Source organism: Sitophilus oryzae, unplaced genomic scaffold, assembly GCF_002938485.1.
Source record: "Sitophilus oryzae breed Bouriz unplaced genomic scaffold, Soryzae_2.0 scaffold_41_pilon_pilon, whole genome shotgun sequence".
In the NCBI taxonomy this organism is placed as follows: Eukaryota; Metazoa; Arthropoda; class Insecta; order Coleoptera; family Curculionidae; genus Sitophilus; species Sitophilus oryzae.
In genome coordinates, this window is record NW_022146996.1 from 5,888,912 (window position 1) to 5,904,660 (window position 15,749).

Sequence of the window (15,749 nt, forward strand, 5' to 3'; positions counted from 1 at the left end):
GAAAAAGTTGGGTGGGTATGGGTGGGTACATTTCTTCTGAGCGGTATTGCCGGATTTTGCATCAAAATTTCAAACCGCATAAGTAGACGTTTCAAAAAAATGTTGCATCAGGGTTGGATCTGGATTTTCGACAATTAGTTACTCATTTTACTACAACTGTAATAGATTACATTTAGCTTAGATATATTATCTTCATTTCAGTAGTATACATGAAAGTTTTTAACATAGTTTATTTTATTCTAATTTATTTAAGACTAAGATAATAGATTTATCTATTAATACCGGATCGACAAGAGAAAGTCTTGGGCAGGGCCGCGTTAAGGTGATTTGGTACCCTAGGCACCATTTATTTTGCCGCCCTTTTCAACTAATAAAAATTCAAGTAAATTTTGTTATTTCAAAAATGCCGCCCCCTATCAGCCTTCCGCCCTAGGCAGCTGCCTATCTTGCCTAATGGATAAAGCGGCACTGGTCTTGGGTCAGCATTTACCGAGGGAGGGGTAAACCGCTGGTGTATTATGGTGTACAAGATGTTGACTTGGTATTAGTGGTATTAATCGTGGTATTAGTTGCTTTTTTTTTCATTATACGTGGTATTAGTGTACAGAAATTTGTCAGCGGCTTACCCCTTGGCATTTACCTATATGTGTAGAAGTGAATCGCTATGGCGATGTTGTAAATCGTAGAGAAAAAAATCCAAAGTTTATTATATCCACTTAATCCGACGTTTTACTTAATGCGCTTGGGAAAATTCTTACTCTTCTCTCTTTGTTCAGTATATCGTATTGCACTGAACATATTGACTGTACTCTTCATACACACGACAATTACTGTCCTCCATTCACGCAGTTGTGCAGCTCTGAACTGTTCAAGAACGCGATACTCTCACTCCATTCAATTGAGTCATAAAGTTCAGAACTGTTCCGCGTCATATGAAGGCACCAGGCTATCGCGCACAGCTCCTTTCAGAACCGTTCTCGAGTAGCCCAGAGCGTAAAGCTCTGGAACTTGAAATTCGCGAATGGAAGACAGCAAATCGGCACCCAAAGCCGTGTGTACGTATAATTAAATAAACTATCCGAAAAACATGCTATTACTTAATCACGTACATCCGCAGTTACTTAATAAGACAGATAATCAATTAATTACATAATGTAGTAAATAGCGCAAATTCTATTGTCGACTGATCCGGCTTAAGTGGATAGGTAATAAACTTCGCATTCTTCTCTCATTATTATATTTCAGAAATCTGCCCTATCCTGTCGTGTTAAACCACACTCAAAATTCCAAACACACGTGCTTTGATTAAGGCTTGATTAAGGTTTGCAGAGCTTCAGCATTTGCCATAAAATAACGAGCAATTTGTTACAAAACGATATAAATTATATATCACTGTAATCACAAATGTTCAATCTATTTCCATATTATAACGGAATTTTAAATTATATCTTTATTTTCGAGAAAATTTAGTCCAAACATAAGGAATATTTTGTTGATGTTCGAGAATAAATCTTAAAAATAAAGAAGTTGCCTGAAAATGTGCTACAATACGGATATAGTATAATCCTTTGTCTTTAATTTCCTTCTTCATTTGTGTAAAAATACCTAGCCAGTTTTACATAAAACGTTAAATGCCGAACGCTTATTTTGCTACTTTTTCGGACTAGTGACATGGACTGTTAAGAAACTCTCTTTAAAAACTCTTTATGGAATAATATTATAATCATATGAGCCTGATAAGCTAATATAGCTTTGGTGTTTTGTAATGTGTAATAGAAATTTTTAGATACATTTTTTAGTATTACTTTTTCTCGTTTCTGACGACGGGAAGAGATATACCGCCTGAAACGTAAAGTGCTTTTCGTCAGTTAGGCAAATTTGTTTCCAAGTAGATAAATTTGAATTCTAAATTTAACTTCTCCTAAAGAGCTGGTATCGGTTGGAATACAGTAGAATTTTACAAAAATAACTTTTTTACTTTTGGTAGATATTATAGTTCTAGGTTTCTGTTTCAGGCGAAACACCCAGACATTTTAAAAATGTATGCTATGTCTTGTATTTTAAGTTAGGTTGGTTTTTATTATTTTTAATCCATCTGGTATGCGTCTAGTGTTTTTATAAGGTCTAGAATAGATGCGGTTGCACGTACCTTTCAGTCAAGATGTCAATCATACGTCATTCTTTTTAAAGCTCTATATAAATAGTAACTTTAAATCTTATATATTAATGTACCAGTTAGCTATCTTAGTAGACAAGATTATTTTAAAATGTTTTTTTTTTTAATATAGAGAACCTTGTAGAATGATATTAAATTACCCCAAAAAAAGTATTTAAGTAAATGAGAATATGAAATGTGTGTTCAATAACATTAACATCAATGCAGAAACAATAATATTAAAATATACCTATACATACAGATATGCCTATATTCGATACCAATTAAACTTTTAGTTACGTAATCGAGGGTGCGATTTTTAAATTTATTGTTGCCAACCATGGACATATTTGGCGGCGGGCTGACTAACTGGAATTTACATTTCCCCCATTTACAGAATATTATGAACGGGTGCGGTAGTAATGGCCCTTTATGTCCCTTAAGTGCTGTTAGTGTGTGTTGTTGATGTAAATAATATCTGTTTACATTTTATAATTAATTTATTTTTGTTTCCTAAAATGTTTTGAATAAAAGAAAATATGTTAAATTGGGCAACTCTGTGCCGGTAAAGCTAAATCATTGTGACTAAAAGTTTATTTGACATGGAAAATATCAAATAAACTTTTATATATTTTATAATATATTTTTTTCTATCAGCAGATAAGTAGGTACCATACGTTCGAAACAATAGATTTGGCCTAGATATAGAGATGTGGACGAAAATCAAAATATTCCTCTTAATCTGCAAGTTGCATTTTACTTATAACACAGTTGTTCAAAGTTGTGTCGCTATCATAGTTGTTTATATAGAGCAATAAGGACTTGAAGAAAAATAAATTGAAACATAAAAATTACTAATCAAAAATTAATAATAACTAGTTGCCACTGTCAAGAACTTCGTTGATATATAGACATACATACTGCCATTATTCGCTGACGAGTATTCGACACGCATCAAAAGATGGTCATGCAAGGCGTTTTCTTTCATGAGCTTTTCTGTGACTGAAAAGCCCGATACGTGATGTTATTTGCCTACCGCACTCCGGACATTCAAAAATCTCATTGCTTTGTTGCCTCTTTACTTTTTGGTTATCGCTGTTAACTGAATATACAATTCTTCTCCATTGGATTCTATTGTGAACTTCCAAGACTTCGTTGATAGACATTTTATAGCTCTCGTTTACGCACTGAGATGTGGTTTTCTTTTGATCATCCTGTATTGTGAAACGTTTATGTGGTGTTATAAGCAATACGTATTATATTGTATAACTATTGTATCCCTGTCTAGATATGTATTTATATTTTGACACTATTCTCCTTGATTAAGACTAAATCTGCACACATTCCATGTTAAAGAATAGTAAGTAATCCAGTTTTACGATAATTATACGACAATTACGATAAGTTATGATAACAAATTAAAAGATAAGATGCAAAATTTACCTTTCGCAAGGCGCAGAAATTAGACTGAAAAAACCTAAGGAAAAAACCGGCAGATACGTCTAAGATAAAATTATTGCGCTACGCACATGTACATGTCGTAGCAAGTTCTTCATTTTGAATTTTAATATGAGACATTAAATATCTCGAAGAAGCAATTCCACATACATGTCACATATTTCTCAAGACATATTAAGTTCAGTATCAATATATTTTACTTGTTGCCGTTTTATAAATGTACCGGGTGTTTTAGATTAATAGAGAATATTTTATTTATGCTTGACGGTGGAAGCCGCGTCCTCATTGGTATTTTTTTTCGTTCGTGTTGAAATAATTATTTCTTGAATAAATAATAGTGTCCATACTGACTGAACTCATCGATGTTAACATCGATGTGCAGGTATTAAGAGTTTCGATGTTACCAAATTTTGATTTTATAACAATAACATTATTGAGTGTTTTAGACTGTTGGATGATTTCCATTCCAGGTTATGGATGGAGTCTTCTATGTTCTTCAGTTTCGCTTTAAGTTGGTTTCCGCTTAAGAAGCAGAACGGTTCTGGCCAAGTTATCGGAGCTCCTTTTCTAGCTAGGTCGTTTGCTTTTTTATTGCCTTCTATCCCTTGGTGAGCGGGCACCCAGAGTAGCAGGACTTTATTTTCTTTGCCTAATTTGTTCAGCTTCTCTAGACATTCTTTGACCAACTTCGAATTGATGGTTACTGAGTTGATCGCTATTAGTGCTGCTTGACTATCGGATAAGATGGCTATTTCCTGTTTTCAATAGTTCCTATCTAAGATAACTTGTATGCATGTTTTGATAGCGCAGATTTCTGACTGAAGGTTCTGCTGGGGTAGGTGCCCATTGGTTTGGAGTATTTAGTTTTCGGTCCAATTACTCCTATCCCCGTCCCTGCATTTATGGTATGGTCTTTTACATGCTGAGCAAAAGTTTCTCTCTTCCCTTTCTTTTTATTGCGCAATACTACAGTGAGGTGTTTCTCAAAGTTGTAAATTCTTGGTATAGCTAGTATTGCCATAAAAATTGTTTTATTTTTCATCTAATTGCCGTATGATAGTGCTACGTTTCACTTCTAAGTAGTGAAGCTTTTTCTTAGAAGACGTAAGTCACATTTCACACACAGGGCATCAAAATGTGGCTGAATCTTCACATTTATTTTAACGAATTGGGTTTATTTTTTGTTGAAAAAACACATTTTTGTTGAAAAAGAAACATTTAAAAAAATTCTTTTCTCTTCTATTTTCTTTAGTTATTCAAATTTACTGCAAATCAATGCACGCAATCAATTCCATTGTGATTCGAGAAATTGAAAATTCTTTCTCAGCCTGGTTTCATTCAGTTTTGGATATAGGCCTCTTGTAGGGTTTTCCATGCTATGCGTATATATTTTTCCATGCTATATCTCTAGCCAATCCTATCCATTGTTCATTATCCATCCATTTTTATCGTTATTGACTCATCTCCTTTTTGGTTCACACAGTTCTCGTAGTTCCCCTTTATGCTTATGGTATGACTTTTTGTGACCATCCATCGGTCTGGATCAATGACATCGAAATATATTAGACCCGGCGACTTACATTTTAGCGAAAGCCATCATTGCCTTAGAAAACTGCATGTATGCCAAATTTCCACTTCGACCGCATTTAAAAGGAAATCTTACCTACGTATACGTACGGGGATAGCTAACCCACATTGTAAACCAGGAATTCCAAATATAGATTACGTCGTAGAATACTTTTTTTTAAACCGATAGATCAGATACCTTTAATCAGCATTAGCCGTTATTTAAATCTTCTGTAATTATAATTTTTAGATTTTAAGAAATTTAACATAAAACAACCGACAACATCGCAACGCCAGCTGATACTGAAAACGTACGCATTTTACTATCTTTACTCCTAAATTCAGGCAGCCAACAAAACATCCAGTTCGAATTCGTTCATAAATTGCTTTACGGCGTTGCCAATGTGTTGTGGTTTTTCGAAATGTTTTATGAGGTGATTTCCAGATATTTTAGTGTTTTGTGGTATTATTTTTAGTGATTTTATTCAGAAACAATAAGACAATGGTGCGAACTTGCTTAATTTGCAAAAATAGAGACGACTTAAACCTAGAAGTTTGATTTCAAAGGTGAGTAAGGCTATGTTACATCAGTGCGGTGCCGAAAGGTAAAATAGGAAAAAATCTTTGAAAATATTAGTAAATCACACAGTTTTGAAATGTACCGTTATAAGTAATGAACCATTACATTAAGTTAGTTTCGTCACGTTTGGTTTTATTGAATATCTTGATCATAATATTTAAATATTATCAAAACCAAGTATACAAATGCGAATATTAATTTGTTGAAAATATAAAAAAATTAAAGATGTCACAATTACGAAAAATGTTCAATAGTGATATGTGTATGATCGAAAAAAAAACGGCGTATATGGGGAATGTCATCGATGTTCATTTCTAAGCCAACTGGACGCCTTTTTTTCGATCATACTGATTGTTATTAGGATCTTTAGTTATTAAAGATGATTTTTTAAGTGTAAAATCAAAATAGATTTATATAATGGATATTACATACTAAATACCGTATGATCTAAAAAAAAACGGTGTCAAAGACTGCTGGGAATAACAATCGAATATAATTTTAGCGAGGTCTATTTCTAGATGTCATTTATTAAAAATTGACATAAAAGATATAGAAAAATTATAAAAGGATAGAACGTTTCCAGAAACACAAATCGATATCCAAAAAAAAATTTTTCGAATTTATATTACACCATTTAAAAATCAAATACAACCTTAAGGCGTACTACTGCCAGTAAGTGTCATTAAAAAATAAACAAGAGTAGGGGTCATGACATATCACCTTGCCAAAATTATCACCGATTGTCATTTTTGACGCCGTTTTTTTTTTGATAGTATAATTTTTGTAATAGAGGAATGTATTTTTTGTTTTGTTTATTAAGACTAAAAAAAATTATATAGTTTAAAAGATGAATGCGTCTTTGTTTGATATGTTTTATTGAATAGTTAATTATTTATTCAGTACAAGGTCCTGATTATCCGCGAAGAAACTGATCCAGAAATAAGTAAATATTTTAGAAATTTTCTTTTGTTTAACAAAGATCTTTATTATTGTTGTTATAAATAGTAATATTTTTATACCTAATACTAATTTGCAATTCGTCACGACAGTTTTAAAATATTCTCATTTTTCACCGTTGCCTCAATCAAAATAATACCATTAATTCACATAAATGTTTTATAAAAGTCGTCTTCGGCTCGTATTCATTGAACCCTTGATGGATTATATTACTACTGGAGCAATTTACAGACATTACTATGGAAATGTACATATCATAATTTCAATTAGTTATTTTTGTATAGAAGTGATTGGAGTATAGAAGTAGTCATTTTCAAAATTTGAAGACCCATCTAGCACAACAATATATTGTATCCAAAAATCATATTTACGAGAATATAATATTAAATTATATATTACAATCAAAGTAACTACGCCACTGGCACACATTCTCAAGATCTCTGAACAGCGTTGCCATTCTCTCGGGAATCCTTCATGACTGCGATCAGCCCGTCTTGTTCCCACTCGCATGGAACAAGAAACGAATATCTGATTCTGATCTTTTTCTTTTTATGAATGAAATGCCGGGTCTACTTTATTTAGAAGTCATTGGTCTGGATCCTGTTGCGTCACATATCCGATCCATTGCCCCTTCAGATTTGCAACACTTTATTTCTTGCCACTCTGATTCAATTTAGAGGCGTGAAATTTAAAAATAAAACTATATTAATTTCTAAAGAGCAGAACAAAACCTATTTTAAACAAGGCTAATAATTCACAATTTTATTCGTAAAAAATTACAAAGAAATGTTTTAAACTCAATTTATTGAGAAAATATACAAGTTATTATTTTACAGTTTTCTCACAAAATAGCATAGTGATTCGCTGAAATTGAGTAATAGCGATTATTTAAAATCTATCATCTGTGAGGTCAACATGGATGTTTAGCATAGAAGTTCCAGCTCTACAACGACATTCCAAATGTGGTTCTGTATTGTCTGTATGCAAAAGAAATATACCACACCTCAATGTGTAGTGGCGGTTTCGATAAAGATCTCATCGAAGAGATGGGATCTGCGATCTTTCAACATGCTGAATATTTTTAGCTGCACAGACCACGTATTTGGCTGGAACTACTAGACTATAGAACTATAGACTATAGACTGTAGACTGACGAAATTATCTGTTATAAAATCTGAACGTGTAGTGTGAAAAGATCACTATCGATTTGGTCTTAATATAATTAATAAAGATCACAATGCGATTTGGCATGCAGATCAAATCATTGCGTGTAGGGCTCTTTTTAGTCGACCAAATATTATATATTTGAAATATAAAAACCGGTGGCTTACTCTGTATTAGATTAATATTAAAAGAGTTTAAAACATTATTAAAATTATTACAGAAATAGCAATAAATTAATTGGTTCGTATAAAAAATACGTAAATCTTAACCATTGCTAATATTATAAAGGCATATATATATTATAAATATCTTTAATATGAATATCTATATATTATAAATATCTTTCACTTAAAGTGAAATATTTTTCCATTCACATTTATACTCCGTTTAAAATTTCTATATCAATTTATTATTTTATCAACATTTATTATCTATGGCATGTCTCCGTCTGGTATAAGTTCATCGTCAGGAATTATTTTAACGTCGATTAATAAAATTGAACAGTAGTTTCTATCATGATGCTTACAAGTTCTCTTCTTTTGAATGATTCATGTGAATCTGAAGCATATTATCGAAGAGGGTATTGGAAAACAGTTGATAGAATTGTTTACACCGGCTGATTTTACTTATTTCATTAAGTATAGCTTCGAATACGGTTAGTTTGTCTTAAATAATTACACGAAGAAGTTATATAAAGTGTTCAAGAATAGAGTATGTTCGTGTATTTCTTCTGTTTTTTGGTAGATTGTGTGACAAGAGTTTATAGAGTGTGTAATATATAGTTTCCAGTGTTTTCTTGGGTTATATCAAGTTGATATTAAGTGTTTTTAAATTTATAGGAAACTTTAAAAAAGTACAGAAACAAAGTGAGTTTTTTATAAAAGAAATAATATTATTATTTTAATTTTATTAATTGTGAGTCTTAAATAAGTGCAAATATTTTTAGGAGTGTTATATTTCGACCCCGGAAAAACGTCTATAACGTTTGTATTTTTGAAGTTGAAAATTTTTATATTTTCGGTTAAAAAAGTTAATAAAAACGATGCAGCACAAGTCGTAGAATAATTTTAGAAGAACGAAAAAATAGAAAAAATTAAATCCAGAAGGTTTCAAAATTTATGCAAAAAATATATATTTTTTTTAATTTTAAAGTAAATAAACTGGGCTATTTTGGACTTTCTTATCTACTAACCCCGAACATATTTGCACTTATTTAAGACTCACTATACAGAGTGAGTCTTAAATTAGTGTTTTAGGGGTAGTATATTTGGACCCCAGAAAAACGATTATGAGGTGTTTTTCACAAATTTTTTTTTTGAAATTTGGAATTTATTGAAAAAAGCTGTGGAATTTTTTTTAGTTTTTAGTAAAAAACATAATTTGTTGATAATATGGAAACATAGGAAGTAGATTAAATTTACAAGAAATAAAATTCAGAAAGATCCAGTGGTTCTCAAAATTTTAGCAAAAAAATACTTTTTTTGTGAATTTCAAAATAAAATAACTTGGTTATTTTGGATTTATTAGAAAAACGGTAAAGAGAAAATATGTTTCTTTTTATCGAGATCTACCAGCCCTAAAAATATTTGCACTTATTTAAGACTCACCCTGTATACAGGGTGCTACAAATTCGGGGTACGAGCATTGGTATCTCGATAACTGTAATAGATACGAATATAGTTAAATTGGTGCAAAGTTGCACTTTGGGATGTTCACTAAGATGCCATCAATTTTTTTTTAAATTTAAAAGATTGCAGAGTTTTTTGGAAAATGGGGATTTTTTTGAAAATTAATTATTATTTTTATCTGTCGTTACTTTTCAGAAAATCAAAAAACTAATTGCACATTCTCATAGCCACTTTATTAGGGCTATCTATAAACTTGAAATTATTTTAAATAAATTGTGTTTAAATGGCCGAAACAAAGAATCTGGAAGACTCCATCCGTAACCTGGAATGGGCGTCCTCCAATGGTCTAAGACACTCGAAAAAGTTCCTCAGACCTCATCAAAGGTTTTCCTTGATTTAAGTAAGCACAATCTTCGGATTGTCACGGGGTTTCTAACAAGACACTATCTCCTCAACGAACACCTCAGTAGGCTGAAGTTAAGAAACACCACGTGAGGAAAATGGGGAAACACGAGAACACCTTATCACTGAGTGCGCCGAGACGACGACCGTTCGTGCCATGAACTTTGGTACGGCTGATGTCGAGGAGGGAGGGCTGGCCTCTGTTGAGCCGTCTCAGATATTGGCTTTTGTTTAAAAAGTTTGGCTGAGACTGTATGATGAGTTATAACTCGTTATAACTCAAGAAAGGGGAACACACAATAGATCTGTAAGGTCGCGGTGATTAACTCCTCTCCTAAACATTCTCCATGCTACATTCTACTTTTTAGAAAATCAAAAAACTAATTGCCCATTCTCATAGCCGCTTTATTAGGGCTATATAAACTTGAAATTATTTTAAATAAATTGTGTTTAAATGACCACAAAACAAAAAAAAATATTAAGTGTAGCATATCATTGTACTTAGGAGACCGAGTTCTTTCAAAATCTTAAGTAAAAAATACAGATTCGTATTTAAAAAAATTAAGTTGGCCTCTGTATCTCACAAATTATCAGCTAATTTGAAAATCTAAATATACAATCACATAGCCCTAATAAAGTGGCTATGAGAATGTGCAATTAGCTTTTTGATTTTCTAAAAATAACGACAGGAAAAAATAAAATTGATTTTCAAAAAAATCCGTTTTTTTTTCAAAAAACTCAGCAATCTTTGAAATTTGACTGCTGGCATCTAGGTGAACATCCCAAAGCGCAACTTTGCCCCAATTTAACCATGTTCGTATCTATTATGGTTATCTATTACGGTTCGTATCTATTACGAGACCAATGTTCGTACCTCGAATTTGTTGCACCCTGTATATTAATTTATTCGCTTCTAAATCATATTATTAACAGTTTAATAGATATTCTGTCTAGGTATGAAACTTGAATACTTTTAATGGTGTATTTGGGTCGGTTTTCTTCTAAAAATGTTTATAAATATCGTTTTGTTATTTCTCAATGTCATGTTAAGATGAGTTGAGATTTTCAATGTCGTATAGTCAGTTCATGCCAAGATTTTAAATAGATATTAAATACTTTAGGTAACCGAATAAGATTTTTATTCCTATTAATTTACTGCTCAACAATTTTATTAAGTTGGCGAAATTTTTCGAAAATTTTGCCAATCCATTTTTTGTATTTTTTATTCTTAGTCATAGAAAGTACAATGTGTTTAGATATTTTTTATTTATATTTTAGTCTGTTTTATTTTAATATAAAACATAAATACCTATTCAAAATTTAATGAAATGTAAACTTTAAAATTTTCTAAAAAGTTTTGAAATAAATTGAATTGCTACTTAAATGGTACTGCTTAGTGCTACTTAATTATAAACTCATTTATACAAAAATTATTAGCATTACTCTTTATATGCATTACATGCTATCTATTTTAGTTCAAAATATATGAGCTACCAAGTCAGGTATAGAGTAATTCCTATTAAAAAATTCTCATTAAATTTATATTTCTATTTGGGAAAACGATATTTTGTAATTTTTTTTTACATAGGTGTCCAATATTATGATTATATTAAAAATTAAGTGTTTGTGATACTCAGTATACTAAGCCATGTCATACTAAGTATACAAAAAGTATAATCAGCCATGCTGAATACAACTTCTTCATTTTTGGTTATTGACTCATAGCATAGTAGATACTGAGAGAAATCAGTCTATAAAATAGTTTTGCATTTCTTCAAATAAAAACGAATATAGATATATATATATATATATATATATATATATATATATATATATATATATATATATATATATATATATATATATATATATATATATATATATATATATATATATTCGTTATAATATATATAATAAGAAATAGTGAGGGAAATGTATAAAAAAGAAGAAAAATATTAAACGGCTCAGCCCTCAACAACTCGCAATCGCATACATCAGTGTACACCAGTGCAGACACGCACCATTTATTTTATTTTCCATCATTTATTTTCGTTTCTTCACCAATTTTTTTTTCCATCTCCTGGGTTGCACACGGTGCCTCGTTGCATCGTTTGCTTCCTGGTTTTTTGTGTTTTGGGATCGGTTTCATCGCTTCCTGGTTCCTTACCGTACTGATGAAGCCTGAAGGCAGTAACATCGGTGTGCACTAGTGTAGGTGTGTGGTTGTGTGAGTGTGCGTGTCTGCACTGGTGTACACTGATGTATGCGGTTACGAGTTGTTGAGGGCTGAGCCGTTTAATATTTTTCTTCTTTTATATATAATATATATAACTTTATTTTATATTTTTTAAATACTTTTTTTGTCTATTTCTTCAATATTTTGCATCTTTTTATTAGTTAGTTATTGTGAAAAAAAAATCTTTTTCTCATTCTCTTATATTTTTATATTTTTTTCGTTGATTTTAGGATCTTTTTTTTATAATATCTAATTACTTTTCTAATTTAATTACCCAACGATAAATTTGTATTAATAAAAAAATTATATATAAAACAAACATAATATAGTATTTAAAAAAAATTAATTCGACAAAAATAATTTAAGCATTTCATAGACAAGATATATATCGGGTGCATCTAAAAAGTGGCTCACCCCTATAACTTTTTTATTTTTGTCGAAAATTGGTATGTTCGTATTTTACATAAATTAGGATTAATTGACGTATTCAATTGTTTTTAGTCACTTCCTGTTTCACCGGAAATGACTACAACTTTTGATTTTTAAATGGCACCCTCTGTATTTTGTTACTTTATTTGATAGTAAATGACACTCTGAATAGAACGACATCGTATGTCAACTTTTGACATTGGTTTATTTGACATTGCCACATGAGAATCATAACGACAATTTGACTCGAAATACCAAGTGTGTGGTACCAAATTATTCGTAAAAAATGCCTTTTCCAAATATGCTAATGAGCCATCCTCGTTCCATTTGAAAAAATTGAGATATGATTAAAAATCGAGATACGATTTGCGCATCTTTACCAGGATAAGACACTAAGAACATTAGACGATCAAATCTATTTTTCCAAGGCTCCTGGATTAAAAATTAGTATTTTTCTCTATAGTATTTTTAATACAGCCATGGCACTCTAGATTGAAATTTAAAATACAATTTTGTTTTAAGCCAAAATGTCAAAAGTTGACATGATTAAATTGATGATATTATGATATGTCATTATATTTAGAGTGTCATTTTCTATGGCATTTAGAAATCAAAAGTTGTAGTCATTTCCGGTGAAACAGGAAGTGTCCGAAAAGAACTGAATACGTCAATCGGTCCTAATTTATGTCATATACTAACATACCAAATCTCGTTTTTTTATCTGAAAAAATAAAAAAGTTATAGGGATGAACCACTTTTGAGACGCACCCGGTATAGTCTATGAAGCATCTCAAAGAATAAAATTGAAAACTTATGCCATTATTGAATACCAATATTTTTAAATAATGGTTCAAGTCTTTTGCAACTTGATTTAGTAGATTGTTAAATACATTGATACTGCTGTTGATATTTAATAATTATATTTTGTTTCAGATTCTATAACATTACTAAATCAAACTGGAAGAAGCCGTTACAGAAGTATTCAATTAAGTTCTTTAAAAGAAGAGTCTTTCAAGAATTAGAATTATTGCAGACAGACTTAAATTAAGGTAAAACAACTGCAAAACATATACCACCTTTTTACATGCTTAATAGAAAATCTTGTTTACACAGCTAATTTCTAATTTTATACAGCATTATTTTAATTATTGTTGATGCACATATAGACTGGCAAAATATTATGCATTTTGTTCTCATTATAATAGTGTCAAGAAAAATGGCGTATCTGCCAGAAATTAAAAATGTATTACTGGTTGCCTGCACAACCGCAACGTATCCGCCAGAAATTAAAAGACTTTTTCAGGCGCCATCTTTTAGTCAAGTTGAGAAGTAAGGGAATCAGACAATGGAATTGTCTGGTATGAAGAAGTACGCTTTCCGAGAATTGGGGAAATTTCGAGAAGCAGTCAATAGAGTATATAAGCCGGAGCCATCGACAACTGAGAGAGTTTTTGAAATTTGAATATACCGCGTGGAAATTGAAAATCGGACAATTTGGTGAAGGAATCTTATAAATAGTTAGTTTGTTGTGTGTTATAAGTTAGTAATTGTGTATAAAGTGAGAAAAATAAATTCGTTAAGTATTTTATTGTGAGTTTAAATTAGTGGACCCACGGAATCCGTAACAATTGGTGTCGGAAGTGCGATTCAAGAGGATTTTAAGAAGAAATTAAGTGGATTGGAAGATTTTTAGACCCAATTAGAGTATTTTTATGGTTGGTACAAGAGAACAAGCGAAGAAAATGGAAGAAGTAAGCAAATTATTGGGCGATTTTATGGAGAATATGAGAAGAGAGAAGGCAGAAGACAAGAGAGGCTGCGAAAAGAAAAAGCAGAAGATCAAGAAAGACTCCGTAAAGAACGAGAAGAAGAGCGAGCCCGATTAGAAAGAGAAAAGGAAGAGGAAAAACTACGACGTCAACAAGAACAGGACCGGCTTGACAAAATTTTTGAAGATTTGAAAATTCAACGACAACAAGAAAAACAAGAAGAACAAGAAAGACTACGTAAAGATAAGGAAGAGGAAAAATTACAACGACAACAAGAAAAACAAGAAGAACAGGACCGGCTTGAGAAAATTTTAGGCAATTTAGAAATCCGTCAGAAGAATGAATGGAGGGAAATTTTAGAAGATATAGAGACGCACCGCCAGAAAGAAAGACAAGAAGATCAAAACCGTCTTAAGAAGAACTTTGAAGAACTAGAAAGAAGGCAAGAAATCCACCTTCAAGAAGCCGTAGAAGATCTGGAGGAACGCCTTCAGCAGAAAATGGAAAAATTAGAGATGGACCTACACAAGACCAAGGTACAAGTAAGGACACCTGGCGTTCCTGGAACTGCGAACCTTAAGGCCCCCGACCTACGATGGACAAACCACCTGGACGATGTACCACCGCCAGTTTGAAGCAGCGGCTGCTGCCAATGGATGGACTGACCAGGAGAAAGCAGCGGCACTTGTCATCGCGCTGCGTGGCCCTGCCCTGGAACTCCTGCAAACTATTCCTGCAGCCCAACAGCAGGAATATCAAACTTTGGTCGCTGCACTGGACAGAAGATATGGCGACCAACATCGACGCCAACTTTACCAGGCACAGATCAAGACACGCCTGCAGAGGTCCGGAGAGAGTCTGCAGGAATTTGAAGCAGACTTACGTCGGCTGGTACACCTGGCATATCCAGAAGCACCGGAAGGATTTAGGGAGGAACTCGCTGCTCAGTGCTTTATCAGCGGACTGAGGGACAACGAATTACAGAGGGCGCTGCAAATATCCCGATTTTCCACCAGCAGCGAAGCACTGGTCAGGGCGCTGGAAATCGAAGCTGCCTTTAGCGCCATCCCTAGGCCGAAGATAAGATCGGTAACGGTAGAGGAACAGCCCGAGAGTACCCACAGAAGTTTGGAGGAGATGTGTAGAAAATTCGACAAACTATGTGAGCTACTAATAAACAAGGGAATCAACAATAACCAGACAGAGAACCAGAGAAGATCCCAGGACATAAGGTGCTATAGATGTGGCAGGAATGGCCACATCAAACGGGATTGCCGCGTTCATGCGATCCCGTTCAGCATCCAGAGAACGTAGGCACCAGGAAAACTAAAATCAGTCAATACTAAGGGGCGAGTATTGACTGGGGAGAACAGAGCCCCCAGGATTTTTTCCATTAGGAGTCTAG

General features: G+C 32.6%; 1 protein-coding gene across 1 annotated transcript in view; it reads left to right on the top strand.

Annotated features, from left to right (window-relative positions):
- The window catches only part of LOC115885743 (glycogen-binding subunit 76A-like), a 426,966-nt gene that overhangs the window by 47,333 nt on the left and 363,884 nt on the right, over window positions 1-15,749 (top strand). Inside the window, exon 2 of the mRNA XM_030904752.1 lies at window positions 13,509-13,624. The gene's annotated coding sequence lies outside the window, so the exon portion shown is untranslated. The remainder of the gene's footprint in view (window positions 1-13,508; window positions 13,625-15,749) is intronic.